The 19159-nt window shown below is 42.9% G+C and overlaps 1 long non-coding RNA gene across 1 annotated transcript in view; it reads right to left on the minus strand.

The window, feature by feature from the left end:
- LOC122429454 overlaps window positions 1-17449 on the minus strand; it is a 33749-nt gene extending 16300 nt beyond the window's left edge. Inside the window, exons 1-3 of the long non-coding RNA XR_006265985.1 lie at window positions 17314-17449; window positions 7587-7744; window positions 5643-5688 (exon numbers count right to left, since the gene is read on the minus strand). This is a non-coding gene — a long non-coding RNA (uncharacterized LOC122429454). The remainder of the gene's footprint in view (window positions 1-5642; window positions 5689-7586; window positions 7745-17313) is intronic.
- Between the last annotated feature and the right edge of the window lie 1710 nt (window positions 17450-19159).

Consider the following 19159-nt stretch of genomic DNA (forward strand, 5'->3'; position numbering starts at 1 on the left):
AAACAGCGTCTGTTTCTTTGCAGCGTGTCAGGGAGTTTAAGCTTTCCTCCAGTCATATTGGAAATTTGAATAAGTTACGCAGAAAGACTGTCCTTTCTCATTGCTTGATAAAAGCCTGGGATTGCCGCACGTCTTTCTGCTTCACCCATGATTTGGGCTTGCAGGAAAAGTAGGGGTGGTGAACCCTGCAGGTCAGCCTGGAATTAAAATAGGAGGGGCTCATGAAAACGATAGAGTTGAACCCCCTGACCTTATAGATGGCAAAACTGAGCTTAGGAGGAGTTTGGTGACTTGTCTAAGATCCACCCCTCTAGTCTGGAGCATTTCTGAACAGGAAATCCAAGTATTCTCTTTGGTGTTGAGACGCTTTGGGACTTACCTGTGTCCAGACAATGGGTCTCTTGAGGTCCCCCCTCATGGCTAAGAGAATGCTATGCAACCCAATTCCAGCTGGGGCCAGAGATGTCCCCTGCACCTGTCTCCATCCCCTCAGTTCTTATTCCCAACCCCAGAAGAGGCAGTGGGGGGCCCTGTGCTGAATCGACCCAGACTGACTTATCTCTCCACTGGAATGGGCTTATAAAAAGCTGAGTTATAAGAAGAAACTTGAGTGGAGTTATAAAATGTGTATTCCTCAAGCTCGAGTGTATTTCCTCCCTGCCATTTTTAGTTTTAGAAATGATGCTTAAGGATTGGTTGGATTGGCACAAGAATCAAGGCAAATGGAAGCTTAGCCAGAATACCTCTGATGCACGTAGCAGTAATAGTAAAAGTAAAGAACAGCATCGTCATTGTAGCTATCATTTACATAGTCAGGCAATTTCCCCAGCACTTTGAATACATTAGGTTATTTAATCCCTGTAGTCACTCCAAGCAATTATTCTAGATGAGGAAACTGAGGCACAGAGGTGTGACTTGCCCAAGGTCGTTAGCAGGTAAATGGCAGAGCCAAGATGACAGCCCAGGCAACCTGGTACTACAGCCTGTTCTCAACCAGTTTACTGCTCTGAAGTAGAGGGTGGGCAGGGCACCCACAGATGCATTGAGACCATGAACATGGGAGGTGCTCACGGTAACTTGAGGGCACTGGGAGGAACAGGATCCCTTCTGGATGCAGGTTGAAGACTTTCTGAAGGAGAAGGATAGCTTGGCAGTTGTTTGGTGCTGGGTGCCGGGCACTGTGCTTGGCACTGGAATTGCAAAAAGTGAACGGGACAGTGCCATCCCTACCTTTGGGAAGCTGGGGGACAGTTGCAATCCAGCTGCTGAAGGTAGAAAATACAGGGAATCATCAGAGCACAGGAGGGACATCTAAATATGGACTGGGGAGGCCCTCAAAGGCTTCCTAAGGAATGCTAAGGGACTTCCCTGGTGATCCAGTGGTGAAGACCTGTGCTTCCAATGCAGGGGACACAGGTTCGATCCCTGGTTGGGGAATTAAGATCCCACATGCTGCATGGCCCAAAAATTAAAATTAAAAAAAAAAAATACTAAGTACAATGAAAGGGCAGATGTCATGAGATCAGGGGGCAAGCAGAGTATAAACCAGGTTGCTAAACAATGAGGGGATTTAGCCAGGCAGAAAGGTCGGGGTAGAGTTTGGGAGAGACTGAAGGCAAGGGCCAGCAGAGAGTAGGGCAGCAGGACCTTTCCCAGAAGGTATCCCTGCTGATGGACCTTCTAAGGGCAAGTTTCCTATAATCGGACGAGTGAAATGTCATGCCTAAAATTTACCCTAAAAATGATCAAATGAGGAAAAGTAAAGCCCATATATGAATTGTTTCTACCATCTAGAACAAAAAAAGCCACAGATTGTAGCTATTTACCTAAGCAATTTTATTTAGCCCCTTCTCTTTTCTTTCTGACCCTCTGTAGAAAAAAAAATTAATTCTGGAACCACTTAGTACTCGTCAGAACCCCCTCATCTTCAGAAGGTGGCAGGTGACAAGTCTTTTCCTTTGCTGATAATTTTCTCTATCTCTCAGTGTTTCGTAATCAGATGTGGTAGTTCTAAATTCCCTTTATTCCAAACATAGGCAGGAAGCAATTTCTCAGACAGTTTAACTTTGATAGCAGGTAATTTTAATCCATTGCAAACATCAACCTGACGTGGACTTGCTATCTTCATTATTTTAATTACTCTTTTGGGCCACTTCCCCCATGCACCACCACCCCCGCCCCCAGCTCCTTCCTGGAAGAAGTGAATAGAAATTGGCAGCTTTAATCTTATCATGCCAAAGACGAGATAGTTTTTTGCTTAATAATGATACCATTTAGCTGCATACCTTAAGTAATGAAATTTGTTTGTGAAACTCTTTATCTTAACCCCCCCAAAAAGAGAAGAAGTTACTCTTTTTGATGGGAGGTCAGTCCCCTCTGTCACACTGCTGTCCATGCTGTTCTGAGCAGCTGACAGTTTCTGTTAATTTACTTTCACTCCCCAGTCCAACTTCCCATATGGAAAACTGGAGTGATTTTTGAATAACAGCAAGTAATATGTGATGTGGCAGCAACTGGCAACTCTGACATTGAGCTCGGCTGTGGCCATTACCCAGGATTCCTCACTTCTCCTTGAGAAGCAATTACAATTTCACAGGCTGGAATTAAAATTCCCTGTGGTCTGCAATAGAGCAACTGACACTGTCAAAGTGATTTCAGGCTGCTAATCTCTTGCTGGGGTATGAGTGCAAAAAAAGAGTTCCTCCTCATGGAAACAGAGGTCTGACAACTTTAAAACTCGGACTCTTTGATATGTTGTAATTCACTCTGAGGTCAGCGGGCACTGCCTCCTTCCAGCATAACTTGTTATAGCACTAGATTGCGGAAGACAGGTGTTTTCATAATGATGGAGCAGAAAGAGGGCTTGGGAGGGGAAGAAGTGTTCAGACTAGGAAGAAAATGAATGCAAATGGGGAACTTCCCTGGCGGTCTGGCAGTTAAGACTCTGGGCTTCTGCTGCTGGGGCCGTGGGTTCGATCTCTGGTTGGGGAGCTAAAATACCACATGCTCTGTGATGCAGCCAAAAATAAAGAAGAAGAAAGAAAGGGGCCCTTGCTATTGTATAAACCAAATGAGAACATGAACAAGTTCTGAGCCCTAACCTGGGAAAGGACACAGAAGCACATGGCCTTTACCACAGTTCTCTAAAAGGTCTTCATTGTTCTCTTCTGCCCCAACCCTGCAAGGGAAAAGCAGCAGTGTGTTTTAACAGAAAACTCAGACATTTGGGCATTAGACTTGAGTTCTAGTCCTGGCTTCTCCTCATATTGTGTTATCTTTCACAACAAAATTTAACTTCAAGGCTCAAGTTCCTTTTCTGTCAAATGGGGCTCATAACACCAATCTCTTTGCCTTTTCATACTGTTGATGGGGTTCCCATAGCAAGAATACCACAGTGGTTTGCCATTCCCTCCTCCAGTGGACCATGTTTTGTCCGAACTCTCTACTATGACCTGTCCATCTTGGGTAGCCCTGCCTGGCATGGCTCATAGCTTCGTTGAGTTAGGCAAGCCCCCTCACCGCAGCAAGGCTGTGATCTGAAGGGGAAATGCAGAGTATGTCATGAGAAATGCTGGGCTGGATGAATCACAAGCTGGAATCAAGATTGCTGGAAGAAATATCAACGACCTCAGACATGCAGATGATACCATTCTGATGGCAGGAAGTGAAGAGAAACTAAAGAGCCTCTTGATGACAGTGAAAGAGGAAAGTGAAAAAGCTGGCTAAAACTCAACATTCCAAAAACTAAGATCATGGCATCTGGTCCCATCACTTCATGGCAAATAGAAAGGGAAAAGGGGAAAGGGTGACAGATTTTATTTTCTTGGGCTCCAGAATCACTGCAGATGGTGACTACAGCCTTGAAATTAAAAGACGCTTGCTCCTTGGAAGGAAAGCTGTGACAAACCTAGACAGTATAATAAAAAGCAGAGGCATTACTTTCCCAACTTTTGAATTATGGTGGTGGAGAAGACTCTTGAGAGTCCCTTGGACAGCAAGGAGATCAAACCAGTCAATCCTAAAGAAAATCAACCCTGAATATTTATTGGAAGGACTGTTGCTGAAGCTTAAGCTCCAATACTTTGGTCGCCTGATGCGAAGAGCTGAATCATTGGAAAAGACCCTGATGCTGGGAAAGATTGAGAGTAGGGAAAGGGGGTGACAGAGGATGAAATGGTTGGACGAACATGAATGAACCAACTCAATGAACATGAATTTGAGCAAGATCTGGGAGATAGTGAAGGACAGGGAAGCCTGGTGTGCTGCAGTCCATGGGGTCACAATGAGTCAGACACTACTGAGCAACTTGTGATGGATCGGATGTGAAAAGTGCTCTACACAGTGGCCTATCCATAGTAGATGCTGATTAAATATTAGCTTTTATGACCAAACATAAAGGCTTTTCTCAGTTATGAAGTTTCCCAAACCTCAGGACTTCTGTCACAGTCAAGTACCATTGACAGAGTTGCTTACTAAATAGTTTGCTTTTAATCAATTACTTTGGAAACTTAAGTTTATCTATTTTAAAAGAAAACATTTATTACAAATGGGAAACCTTTATCACTTGCCATCCATAGAAAGTTACCATTTAAAAAATGAAAAATAAAAGGTGTTAATAAATTCTACTTAGCACTGGTGAAGAAGGCTCTGGATTTGGGGCTTACACTAATTGATTAAAAAAAGTAAAATGGAAAAGAGGAGACAAGAGAAATGATAGAGAAGCATCCAGGGCATTCTTGCGTCAGGCTGAGCGTCTTCCCTGAACCGACGTCTCAGTCCTGCTTCCCCATCAGCTACTCACTCCTGCAGGTGTTTGTGGATCTGATCATTTTCCGTGAGCCTGTTGTTTCATTTTCTGTAGCCTCCTTCTTGCATTTGAAAATAGACAACCATATAGCAGAGAAGGGAGTTAATCCCTCTGAGTCTTTCTTTCACTCTACTCCCCAGACCCTGATGCAGTTTACAAGCGGAAGCACGCGGGTAAAACTCATTTTCTTTCTGATGAAGAAACATGCAGACCTGCCAATGAGAGCTGGCAGTTACCCAGTAACACCCATTCTGCTACAGAATTTCTCAGTGGTCAGGAACCGTGATGGAGCAGAGCTGGGAGATGTATCTCCCACACCCTGATTTCATTCCCTCCTTCCTGAGTGCCCCACTCAGCAACACAGGCCCGAGCAGGGACACTTTTTGTTCACTGTTTTCACATTATCCAGTTATACCCTTGGTTCATTTTGATCTCATCAGTTTTTCAAAGGAAAAATTATGAAGCAGGTCTTTTCTCTACAACTACCAAACCATGTGATTTTATCATCTTATTTTCCAAGTTAATCTTTATCTTCTGAAAGAGTTTTTCTAAAATTTCCACACCAAACCCATAAACCTTCTGGGAATGATATTAAGACCTGTTTCAGCTACATTTTTAAAGCTGTATTTAATGAAAAGGTCGTCTATAGGTGAAAGTCCATGGCTAGCCTCAGACTGGCCACATCAGTATTTCTGGGACAGAGGAGTTAGACGATGAGAAATTTAAATTTCTACTGCAACCTTTCTACTTAGCTCCTGTGATCACCCCTCGGGATGCTCCAATAGCTCCCATACCCCAGGTAACCAACAAAGGCCAACCCCTTGGAAAACCTCACCTGTCCATTCTCAGTCGTGTTGTCCACAATTTGATCTCAAAAGAACCTAGGGGAAATAATTATGCAAAGGAGGGGAAATAATTATGACATTGAATAAAAATTACATTTTAGAGGGAAAAATATAAAACTCACCTGAAAGAAGGCATACAAAGACAAGGAAATTACTAAGATTAAGTAACAGATGGAAAGTAATCCTCGGATTCATCTTTTATGTAGAATGATCACTTAGCATCAGGCAGTGTCTGGAGCCAATGCTTTCCATGAGTACAGAGGTAGGACACCTGTTTCTCAGCTTTTGGGGGGCTGACTTCCACCTTTTGTTTTTGAATTGAGTGAAATTCAAATAACATAAAATTACTTTAAAAGGAACGTGTCAGTGACATGTAGTATATTTGCAATGCTGTACAACCTCCGCTTCTGTGTTCAGTTGAACCCCTTCACCAGCTTGGGGTTAGGGCTATCAACCCTCAGCGCAAAAATCCACACACAACTTAGAGTTGATTCCCAGTGCCTGAGGTTGCTCTATATCTGTAATTTTCCTCCATATCCGCAGTTCAGCCAGCCACAAATCCTGTAGTATCAAAACTATAGTATTTACGATTGGAAAAAAAGTTGCATTTAAGTGGACCTGCACAATTCAAACCCGCGTTATTTGAGGGTCAACTGTATTTCCAAAACTTTTTCATCACCAGAGACAAACTCTGAACGGAGTAAGCAATAGCTTTATTTTCCCATCCCTCCTCTCTTTGTAGCCTCGGTTTTATTTTTTGTCTCTATGAATTATGCCCATTACACATACTGCGTTTAAGTGGCATCATATAATAATTGTCCTTTTGTGTCTGACTTATGTCACTTCACATAATATTTTTAATCCACATTGGAACATGTATCAGAACTTCATAATTTTGATGGTTAAATAATATTCAGTGGTATGTATATACCATTTTGTTTGTCCACTCGCTTGTTGGTAGTTGTTTGGACTGTTTCCATCTTTTGGCTATTTTGACTGGTGGTATTATGAATATGTGTGCATATGTATTTTAGTTCCTATTTTATTTCCTATTTTACCCTTTTAGGGTATATACTTAGGAGTGAAATTTCTGGGTCATATTGTAATTCTATGTTTGACTTTTTGAGGAACTGTCAAACGGTTTTCTTACAAATCTGCTTCTGGTAACTCATTCTGTTGGAGTATGCATTTCCATTTCCTTAGATCTTCTTAACAATTTGCTTTAAAAATTTCCTAACATATCTAGAAATTTAAAATACAACAAGTCCCATGCAGATACAACTTATCTGCAATAGCCGTCAACCTTCTGCTACAGCTGTTTCGTTATTTCTCCGCACAGACTACTTCATTTGGGGTTCGTGAATCATATAATCCCTCCATTCCCCAATCAAAACTTAAGTATACTACTAAAAATGAAGAGCAGAATCTTGTTACATTATCACCATAACCAAATTAACATTAATTCTTCAATAACAACCAATTAATAGTCTATATTTACACTTCCCCAATAGTCTTAAAATACTGTATTGCCTTTGGTCTATTTGAATCAGGATCCAAACAAAATCCATTGTATTTCATTGGTATACATCTGAAGTGTCCCTGTAAATTGGTTTTAGCATCTTTCCTTTTTTTTTTTTCTTTTGACTGCACCTTGAGGCTATGGGATCTTAGTGGCCCAACACGGATCCAACCAGGGCCCATGGCAGTTAAAGGGCCAAGTCTTAACTGCTGGACAACCAGGGAATTCCCAAATCTTTTTCCCTTTTATCCATGTCATTGATTTGTGAAAGAGACCAGCTCAGGGTTTCCCCGATGGCTCAGCAAGTAAAGAATCTGCCTGCAATGCAGGAGATACAGGAGATGCGAATGTGATCCTGGGTTGGGAAGATCCCCTGGAGGAAGAAGCGGCAGGCAGCCCACTCCGGTATTCTTACCTGAAAAATCCCATGGGCAGAGGAGCCTGGCCGGCTATCCCAAAGGGTTGCAAAGAGCAGGACACAACTGAGCAACTAAGCTGCAGCACGCAGGTGTCTTACAGAAGGTTCTCGTTTTGAATGAACCAGTTTCTTCCTCGTAGTATTGTTGATGTTCTCTGTTAAGGTAAACATACTTTGTTTATAATAGTGATATAGTCAATTCTTACAAGAGTCAATTCTTATATAGTAGTCAATTCCTGCAGTAGTCAGTTCTTATGTAAAGCTTCTTTCAGACTTTAAAACCAACAGTAGGAATCACCTGAGATTTTTTTTTTAATGCAGATTCTTGGCTCTTGTGCCCCTCCCTTCATATTCCCCTCTGCTCCCCAGAGTCTGAATGAGGAGGTGTGGGTTACAAACCAGAAATCTGCATCTTAAGCAAGCTTCTCAGGCAATTTAGTTGCAGGTGGTCCCTAGCTACAAGGTAGAAGCCTCACCTTTATGGTGCAGTGTGATTGGACATGTGTATATTTTAAAGTCACTTCTTATTCCACACTTTAGCCATACATTTCAGTTACCCAACTAACTGCTGCTGCTGCTAAGTCACATCAGTCGTGTCCAACTCTGTGCGACCCCATAGACGGTAGCCAACTAACTGACCCAGTATAAATAAGAATGTTGCTACTCTAATGCTACCCTAGATAAACTAGAAATGACCACCCAGCACTCACTGGCTGATTCAGTGACATCTCAAGTTACCCACAACTTCATTATCCAAGGAAAGGACTAAACTCAGGTCCCCACCTGGGCCTGGAAAAATGTGGATTTCCTCAGCTGTAAGGTATCTAAGGGAGGTCTGGGATAGCTGATGGGGTGTCTCAGTATATCCCAGATGCTGTATATTTTATCTATTTTAGACGTATTTTTTTCTATATTTGTCATGTTTGTATTTGTCCTGACCGTGGGTAGTAGGTCAGAAAGCACTGAAAAGAGTGCTAAGGCAACATCTGGCCAACCTTATGGACCAATTTTCTCTCTCATTCCATGTTAATAAATGGCAAGCAATAAATAAACAGATAATGGCAATTGTTGTGGACAACAAATGCCTTATTTTATACATTGGTATGTATTCAATGTTCTATTCTGAGTGTGACTAGCAAGGATAAATTCTTAGTGGATTTGGGGAATTTAATATCCTTGGATGCATGTCTTAATATTGTAAATATTGATATTGTAATGTGTACTTCTATAACATTATTTGGAATATCTTAAAACTACATTTATTGTTATAAAACTGTAGTGTTAATTGCCTAGCAACTGTTGTTCCTTTTTTAATTTGTTGAATCATTGCCCCATCTAAAATCACTTGGTCAAATAATTTTGTTTAACAAACAATCTTATAATTCATCTTCTGTGTATGAATGCAGGGCTTGAACTGACGGAAGGCTTTTAAATAGCTTTGGGGATAACTTTCAAATTACTGAAGGCATTTGCTTTAAATTGTGATTCACTTCTCTGAGCAGATTTATTTCGATAAGCTCTTAAAATTAACCATATCCTCCAAAGTAAGTTTTCTTAAACACTGGCCTTTGTATTTTATAAAGAATACTTACATTAGCATTTGCTATTATATTACTGTACAACTATGGATTTTTGAGAAGAGAATTGTCTGTGAGGTCCTTTATTTAAGACGAATTCTCCCACCTACTTTCTAAAAGTGCCTGAGGTTCTTGGATCTTTGTATCCTCCTGTGATCACTATTCCTGACATTTACAAAATAATGAATCTACTTTTTCTATTCATTATTAGTTCTTTTTCCTAAGAGATTTCAATACCAGCACATGTCTGATGTCATGAGCCACAGAATATTAATTAAGGGAAGAAAAGGTCATAAGTCCACTGCCCATTCATATGAGGAAAGCACCAGGAGAATGAATCCTTGGCTCTTGGCTCACTGTCCTTCATTCATATTCCAAAACTGTCATCCTCGTGGCTGTCAACCACCTTCTCCCTATGCTATGACCTGTATAGTTATAACCAGTCATATTACTGTCAGGAAAGATTAAAGATTAAGAGATAATAAGGAGGAGAAAAATGAAAATATTGGACAATTAGAAACATTTTCTCAACTTACAATTTATTTTCAAAAAATGCTTTTGATAATTTTTCAAAGCGTTTTCAGTAACACACAGCAGGTGTAGAAGAGCATCTCTGTAAGTCCCGATTCTTGTCACTAGTTAAAAAAGAAAGGGGAAGGAGGCCGGCATGTGCTTCTTTCATTATGCCAGACACACACTAGGCACTTTATAGGAGTTGTCTCACTGAGCATAATTAATAGTATTTAGAGTTCTCAAAATTTGGAAATAGTTTAGTCCATATAGCATTGAGACAGGACCCGCGAATAATATGATACAAAGACAAGTTGAAGATGGTCATGTTTTCTTTAAGGAAATACCTAGGGACACTTGATAAAACTCAGGGAAGAAACCTAGAAGTAGAGAGGAGTTGAGCTTTGTAATGAAAAAATACTTTTTTATGAAGACCTGACTTTTAAAATGTCCTCTTAAAATCCTTTTATATAGGCTCTGAATAACAACAAAACTGCCTTAAACCAGCCTCCCCACCAGAGGCCAGCATGGGAAATTGTTTACAAACTGTTCCTCATTACTTTCCAGCCCTCTAAGGATGGGTTCCTTCTTTCCTCCTGACATATACATCCTTCCTCCTTTCTTTCTTCCAGACACTTAATGGTATCTATTATGTGCTAAGTTCTATTAAACGATGGGAATATGAAGGTGAAAGAAACACGCTCTCATCCACAAAGAGCTAATAGTGTTTATTTAGCAGCATGCCTTTTGGGGGGTATTAAAGAAATATCTGTGCTCAGAAATGCTAGAAAAATAATGCTTTCATTGTTTTGCATTATGTGTGTGTGTGTGTGTGATAAAGAAGTGAAAATATTAGTTACTCAGTTATGTCTGACTCTTTATGACCCCATGGACTATAGCCCGCCAGGTTCTTCTGTCAAAAACCTGGCTCCAGGCAAGAATACTGGAGTGAGTAGCCATTCCCTTCTCCAGGAGATCTTCCCAACCCAGGGATCAAACCCAGGTCTCCTGCGTTGCAGGTAAATTCTTTACCATCTCAGCCACCTTATATTATGAAAAAATGGTATGTATGGTCTTTAATTCTGGAGCCATGAAAATTGACAAGCAACCAGATCCAAGAAAATTTCAAAAAGAGTCATGTAACTAACAGGTGATAAGAGGATAGAAAAAAAACCTGTGTTTTCCAAGAAGGTTGTCTCTAAAATATAAATGTGCTCTGCTAACGATGCTTCTCTCTCTTCCTACTTTATCTTCAGTTCACACTTTCCACCTAGACTGCCTTGTTACCTCTGCTGTGGAAATCTCCTATTAGTTCATCTGGTCCCTTTCTTCTTCGGAGGGCGTATCACACAGTCCAGGAATATGAGGGAGAAAAAGCTTAAACAAGTGAGGGGGGAATACTTTCACATACAAGAAGTCTGTGGATTGGCTGGTAAAGTGGCTCCCTATGGCTTCGGGAACCCAGCTTCTTTTCAGATCTCTACTGAGACCTTCTTAGTGTGTGGTGGTGATGTCCTCTGGGTGGTGAGATGGGCATCTATTCTGTAGCCTCGCCTTTGTGCTTCAGGCAAGAATAAGGAGGACAAAGGCCAAAAGCACTTCTTGTGGATCTGGCTGTTTTTTGAAGAGTTTTCCCAGAATCCTCACTTTGTGACTGCTGCTTACAGCTCATTGGTCAGAAACATATCGTATGTCCATCCAGTCATACTTGCAAGAAGCTGGGAAATTAGTGGGTAATTTTTTTTTTTTTTTACTTTTTATTTTATATTGGAGTATAGCAGATAGTTTCAAGTGGACAGCAAAGAGACTCAGCCATACACATACATACATCCATTCTGCAGCCTCCCCTCCCATCCAGACAAAAAGCTGGGAAATGTAGTGTTTAAAAGCTGGGCACATTCTGTGAGCAGTGAGATCAAGCAAGGATGAAGGAGATGGAATTTAAAAATCCCATGCCAGGGGGCCTTCCCTGGTGGTTTGGTGGTTAAGAATCCACCTTCCAATGCAGGGAATGAGGCTTCAATCCCTAGTCGCGAAATTAAGATTCCCACATGCCTGGGGGCAACTGAAGCCTGTGCCCCAGACACAACTAGGAAGGAGCCCACACATTGCAACTAAGACCATTCACAGCCAAAACTAAATAAATATGTATTTTTTAAAATCCCACTGCCAGGTCTCACCCCAGACCACTGATGTCTCACAGTGGGTTTTAGCCTTGACTGCACGTTGGAATCACCTGAGAAGTGTTAAGAACTCCTAATAACCTGGTATCACCTCCAGAGAAAAGCATGTGATTGCTCTGGGGTGAACGCTCCCAGGTGATTCTAATACCTAGCAACGTCTGGGAACCACCATGCTCCCAGCAAGCCCGGCCCTCAGTAGCTGTTTGCGCTCCGCAGGTGATGGCAATGTGCAGCCCGCCCGAGAACCACGATGTGAAGGCAGCTCCTTTCTCAGCAGAAAGCGCGTGGGTGCTGAGTCGGGAGCTGCAGAGGATCACCATTCCTGCTCTTAAAAACTGGGATTTCAGCATTGGTATCGTTTGAGCCTGTAGACAGACCATGGAGAGGATGCTTTTGAAAGACAATGATTAAGACAGAGGAATAATTCAGTCTCTACAGCCCTGTATTGTCCAATTCATGTCCGACTCAGTGGACATGAATTTGAGCAGATTCCGAGAGACAGTGAAGGACAGAGAAGCCTGGTGGGCTACAGTCCACGGAGTCGCAGAGAGTTGGACACGGCTTAGCAACTAAAAAATGACACGCTTACAAAGCACTAGTTGTCGGCAGAAATTTGCAAAGGACTTTTTCATCCTTGGATATTTTTAGGTCTTCAGTTCCTTCTCTGAGGACCCTCTCAGCAGCTAGGTGAGTATTATACCTTTTATTTGTGGGTGATGGGGTTGGAGGGTGCTGTGAGGAGGAGGGAGAAGCTCTTCTGGAGGTAATGAATTTTCTGCCCGGGGCTGCCCTGTGAGTTGTTCAAACTCTTATTGGGGGGTTTATTTTCAGTGAGTCCTTGTCTATGGTCATACTATCCTGCCAATTCTGGAAGGGTGAGAGTGTGTTGTGTTCAAAACCTGACTGCTTTGATTTTGAATGGAAATCAGAACGAGCTTGAGATGATTTTTTTTCCCCACTCACTTATAATTAATAGAACTTGTTTCATCTATCTTTGAGCTGGATGATTTCACCTGTGGCAGAATACATTATTTCAGAGGCCTGATTCATGGTTTTAAAATGCTTTTAAACCATTTCCAGAGCTTGATCAGTGGCCCAAAAGTTTGTTTTAGGGAGAAGGTAAGCTAAAGCCCCTTTTGAGGAACACAGTTCTACAGTAAAGATGAAGGAGATGAGACCGGAGTTGTTGTTTAGTTCCTAAGTCATGTCTGACTCTTTGTGACCCCATGAACTATAGCCCACCAGGCTTCTCTGTTCACAGGATTCTCCAGGCAGGAATACTGGAGTGGGGTGTCATTTCCTCCTTCGGGGGATCTTCCTAACCCAAGGATCCAACCTGTATCTCCTCCACTGCAACTGGACTGAGCCACCAGGGAAGGCCCTGAGACTGGAGTCTCACTGATAATTAGTACAAAAGACAGTATTGAAATTGAAAACATAGATCTGGCTCTCAGAGTCAAAGTGGAACCAAATCAAGAAGGTTTCTTGGATAATGCCCCATAATGTCACCCTGATACACTGTATGTATATTGGTCTTAGAATTTATCCAAAGGTTTGAGAGATTGGAGTATCAAAATGAGTTTGTTATAATAATAGGTACCGGGTTTTAAGTACCTATTTTGTACAGGACGCTTTTCTAGGTCTATTCTGCATATTATCTAATCCTTACAATAGCCCTTTTTACAGAGGGCTTCCCTGGTGATTCAGGCACTAAAGAATATGTCTGCAATGCAGGAGACCCCGGTTTGACCCCTGGGTCAGGGAAGATCCCCTGGAGAAGGAAATGGCTACCCACTCCTGTATTCTTGCCTGGAGGTTTGAAACCAAGTCCCCCCTTAGGCCAGCACTCCCCATACTTTTTTGGCACCAGGGACTGGTTTCATGGAACACGATTTTTCCAGACCAGCAGTGGGGGGATGGTTTCAGGATGTTTCAAGAACGTTACATTTATTGTGCACTTTATTTCTATTATGATTACATCAGCTGCACCTCAGATCACCAGGCATTAGATCCCAGAGGTTGGGGACCCATGCCTTAAGGAATTCCTTTAATTGCATTATTTACAGAAGAAGGAGAAGGAAAAAAGAAAGAGAAAAAAATCTGAGAAAGTGTTACAGAAATGTTCAACTATCTGTGGCTAATTTTTCAAAATATTTTTATCTGATTACTCCACCTCCAGATTTATTTCTAGACATAGGATAGTCATTTCATCAACCATGTTAAGAGGGGGGGGAGTCATGACAGGCCCTCCCCAAGTGTGAACTGAGTGTGTGAATGTGGTTTCTGCCATCTCCTCACTACAAAGTGAGTGTCAGTGGGACCAGAGGAGAGGTACTCAGTTCTGTGAGCACAGAGTTGTCCTTTCGAGGAAAAGGACTTCTGTTTGTATCATTGTGGAGCATCCTATCTGTGGTAGAATCACCAATGGCAGCTAAGATTTGGAAAAGTGATAAATATGGCCTCGGCATTTCTTTCCATGGTTCCTCCCTTCTGACTCTGAACTCATGCTCTGTAGGAATTCAAGTTCTGTAGAGACTTATCTTGTGCCTTCTGTGTGTCTAGCATTATCCTGGGTGCTGTGCACACCTTAGCCATAATTTTCAAACCAGAAATTTATTCTCAATTTCTAGTTTTTTAAATCTTAAAGCTAAAGGTGATTTTAGGAATTGCCATTGGCTGCCAGTTGTTGACCAGATAACATCTGAACACCTTAGCTCGGCTCACCTCATTCTGCCAATTGCCTTGCCAACCTAATCCCTTGCCAGTCATCTCCGTGGCAACTCCAGCTCCTTGGAGATTTTCATTGTTTCCTGGGTGGTGCTTGGTCCACTGATGACTCTATGCCTTTGCATATACTATTTCTTCCATTTTGAATTCCTTTCCCTCTTAATCTGTCGGGTATATTCCTGTCCATCCATAAGAGCCTTATTTGCACATCCCCTCTCTGTGAGGCCTTCCTGACTGTTAGGCAGAGTGAGTTGTTCTGTCTTCAGTTTTCATGATTCTGTTCCCAAAGTAAAGTAAATATAAAGTAAAGCCTATAACAATACTTCCTATTGACACTTCCCTCCCAGTGGAATTTGAGAGCACCAAGGGCCAGAACTATATTTTATTTATCTTTATCTGCATTGTGCCTGCCTGTTGTAGGATTTCAGTAGATGTTTGGCTGAATAAGTTGATAAAATGACACAAAATTGAAACTCCATTCAGAGAACCTGAGATTTGGGAAAGTTCATAGGGACAGGAGAGATGTTGGGAAAAGATCATTCCTGATTGGATAACTTTGAACAGATATGGAGTAGAATGATGAATATGTAGGAAATAACCAGGGTGTTTAGACATATTAAAAATTAATATATGACATTTATAAATATAAAGAAATTCAAAGTAGAGATGTAGTGTCTGTGACCTTGAAATTATTTCTAGAGGCTTTGTGGAGGAGATCAATTTGAAACATGTGCTTGAAAGATAAGATGGAAGGTTCTCTTTGGTTCATAGGGAGATAGTCTCAGAAAGCCATCTGCATTGAGGGAAAAGAGGCAAGAATCCAAAAACATGGATAACTGAGTGCCTGGCGCCTGGCAAGTCCTCAATAGCTATGTGATCTTGCCGGAGTGTTTGGAGTATCCACGTGCCCCTCGTTGACTCAATTCAGTTAATTGAGAACAAACACTAGCAGTCAGATGAGTAACAGAGTTAACAGTTTCACTAGCCAAAACACGCCCCCTGGGAAACTGGACAACGTGTTCCCTGAAACGAAAGGCCCAAACCTAAACCCCAAATGGGCTTCCCGCTCCTGCGTCTGCAAGATGGAGGCTGGTTCCCACCTCTTGATGAGCTAGTATGCAGCAAAGACTCATAGCCATCAGAGACAGCCACAGTCACCTAATGAACCCAGTCAGTGGCATGAGGGAGAAAGCTGGGGAGTGGAGGCGAGAACTGGAGGCTGGCTCCTCAGGCAGCTTCTAGAAGCCAGACTCTGCACACTAAGAACCACAGGGACGCAGAAGAGAAGCAGGCTCCCTGCCACCTTTGGGAGTCTGTGGCAAGGTTTTAGGGGAGAGAGGGGAAGTGGAGACAGCTTCCAACACCTCTGACACTTTGGTGTTCGTCTTGGAGTTAAACTAAAGCATCAGGGTCTCTTTTCTCCTGGGAATAGCATAGACTTTAGTAGGGTTGTGCTGTGCTAAGTCCTGTCTGACTGTTTGTGACCCCACAGACTGTAGCCTGCCAGGCCCCTCTGTCCATGGGATTCTTTAGGCAAGAATACTGGAGTGGGTTGCCATTTCCTCCTCCAGGGGATCTTCCCCACCCAGGGATCAAACCTGCATCTCCTGCATTGGCCGGCGAATTATTTACCACTGAGCCACTAATAGTGTAAGAGAAACATGTTTCTTTGCCCTTGCCCATGTTTAAATTGGGACTCAAATCTGGTTTAAATGAACATCTTTAGGATCCCAAGGGGAGGAAGGAAGTCTGTTTCAAGAGATGCTTGGCTGTGGGACTCTCAAGGATATTGTATTTATTTCCCAGGGCTTCTGTAACAGATTACCTCAAATCATGTGGCTTAAAACAACAGAAACATAGTCTCCCCCAGTCCTGGTGGCCAGGAGGCTCAAATGAAGCTGGCAGCAGGGCCACGCTCCCTCTGGGGTCTCCAGGGGTGCATCCTCCGTGCCTTGTCCAGCTTCCAGTGGCTCCAGGCCTTCTCTGACCTGGATCTATAGAATCCCATCCCTGCCTGTCTCTTCACGTGGCCTTCTCCCCTGCGCGTCTGAGTCTCTCAAACACTTACTCTGTCTTTTTTCTTATGAGAACACTCACTAGTCACTTTATGCAGGACCCACCCAAATCCGGGGTGATCAGATTTTGAGACCCTTAATTAATCTGTAGAGATCTTTCTTCCAAATAAGATCACCTTCACAGATCCTGGTGCTTAGGACTTGGACTTCTTGTTTGGAAAGTTCATAACCCACTGCTTGTGGGAATGTTTCCACTGAGATGGTGGCCCATAAGCTAAAACCTCTTGGGAACCGTGTCAGCTCAGTCCTGTTCTGACTTTCTCTGTTCTTCAGGGCTTAGGGCTCCCCAGACTGGACCCAGGAATCCAGGAGCCAAATCTCATCTCTCTCTACCACCCCCTTGTCAATCTCCTACTCACCCCCAACCCCCTTATTCTCTCTTCTTGCAGTAGGAAATGCCCACTTTAAACACCTGGGCCTGGAGACGTGAAGCAATTTGTCAAGGTTATACAACCAGTTAGCAAAGGCGGGACCAGAGTTCTGTAGTACTAATCTGAAATAGTTATTTTAAAATCATATGGCTGCAGTTAGACAGCATGTGGAGTAGCGCTTTGGAATTAGAACATTCCGCTTCCTGCATTCCTGGCAGCCTTTCCAGGCTGTCTCCAGAGAAACTTATCAGCCTGTCAGCCTTCTCACCAGCCCCTCTTACCTTCTCCGTGTCACAGGCACGACAAAGTGCAGACAAACTCGCTTCACACAACCTCCTCAGCCAAGCGCTCCAGAGGCCTCCCATCCAAGGCGAGCGACTGCAGTGACTTCCAGGCAGCCAAGCCACCCACGAGCTCTGTGAACTACGCTGTCGATTTTTATTTGAATCCTCCTTTATTCACAGTGTGATTTCATTTAGGGTTGGCCTCACTTCCTGTTCAAATGCCAGGCCTGCAGCCTCACACTAACTGGCAGAACTATCTTGTCATCACTACAAAGAAAGAACTCTGCCCCTGGACTCTCGCGGAGGAGTGGGGCGTCTACGCTAACTCCATCTTCCCGGGCAGCTCCCAGTCCTCAACCAACAGTTGAGAGAGAGCGATGCGGGATTCCATCTTTACTTTCTGTTGCTGGGAACCACCCTGGCTTGAAATTGTTTCTTGTTCTCAGGTCAAGTTTGCTTTCTCGTGTTCTCGGGGAGTAGAAACAGAGAGACCAGGGTGTAGATCTCTGAAATGATGGCTCCCATGGAAAGATCTTCAAAGGGAAATGAATAAAGTATTCTGAACCTGCCCTTGGAGTGCTTATGGAGTCAGAAAATGCCTTCTTTGGCAAAGGAGTCCTCTCAGGACACATGTAAAGGCTAGAAGCTGATCTTTCAGCAAACACTAAATAAAAACTGGAGTATAGGAAATAGAAATGGGACAAAAGAAGCTCACTGCCATGACATTTTCAGTTGGGCATCTTAGGGTGATCAGCGGGAACTATGCCACAGCTGGGAAGGGCCGGGATGCAGCTGACCACAGCGTAAGAGAACATCCCTGAAGGTTGCTTCCGATATTTTGCCTGTATTCTCTGATTTGGTATAAAGCCACTCTAAGTGTCTGCCTCTTTGTAAAGTTCGTTTACAGTTGGTGGTGGTGGTGGTTTAAATCTGGGAAGTTTAAGCCTGAGAAAAGCAGAGGCAAACCTGAGATCGCATTTGAGCTAACGTGGATGCACAGGCTTCAGAAAGGGCCAGAGGTTCGTTAAGGTGAGCTGGATACACACCAGCTAGCAGAGGTCATGGACACCAGAGCTGAGGCTGGAACTGGGTTGCAACTAAGCACATATGAAATGAAGCTGGGAGCAGAGGACAGAAGCAAAAGTGGTGTTCAGGTCTTTGTCTTCTTCTCAACAAGGGGCCAGAAGGCAAAGTATGCTCTACCCACGTGTATACTCAAATCAAACCACATAGTCCCCATGAAAAGAGGACAGGTAGATTCCTGAAGTTCCCCACATGCTTTTCAAGCTGAAATACCATCCTCTTCTCCCACCCTTTCTAGGTTTCTCTTACCGTTTATTCTCATCCACAGCCATAAATGGAACTTCATACCTCTTTTGAAGCCTATGGAAATGGTGAAACTGAGGCTCAGAAATGAGGAAACTTGCTAAGCTCACACAGTAGGACTCAAAGCCAGGACTCAGAACATGCAATTCCAACTCCATGACCAGTGTCTTTTCTCTGTTTGCGGCAACATCAATAAATATTTTAGGTACATAGCGTTTGAGTTGGCAACATGGCACCCATTTGGGGATATGCAACCAGTTAACAGTGGATCATGATCTAGGGAAAAGTCCAGGCTGGAAATGTCAACTTGAAGAGTCATTTGCTTGAGAGCTGGGAGGCTGGTGAGAATGTTCAGAAAGAGAATATTGAGGAAATAAAAAAAGCTTGATGATAAATCCTAAAGGAATTCCCAGTTTAAGGAGTGAAGGACAACATGTGAGCAGACAAAGATGCCCTTGTGGCTCAGACAGTAAAGAATCTGACCCCAGTGCAGGAGACCCAGTTTGATCCCTGGGTT

The sequence above is a fragment of the Cervus canadensis genome, chromosome 28 (genome assembly GCF_019320065.1).
Source record: "Cervus canadensis isolate Bull #8, Minnesota chromosome 28, ASM1932006v1, whole genome shotgun sequence".
NCBI lineage: Eukaryota > Metazoa > Chordata > Mammalia > Artiodactyla > Cervidae > Cervus > Cervus canadensis.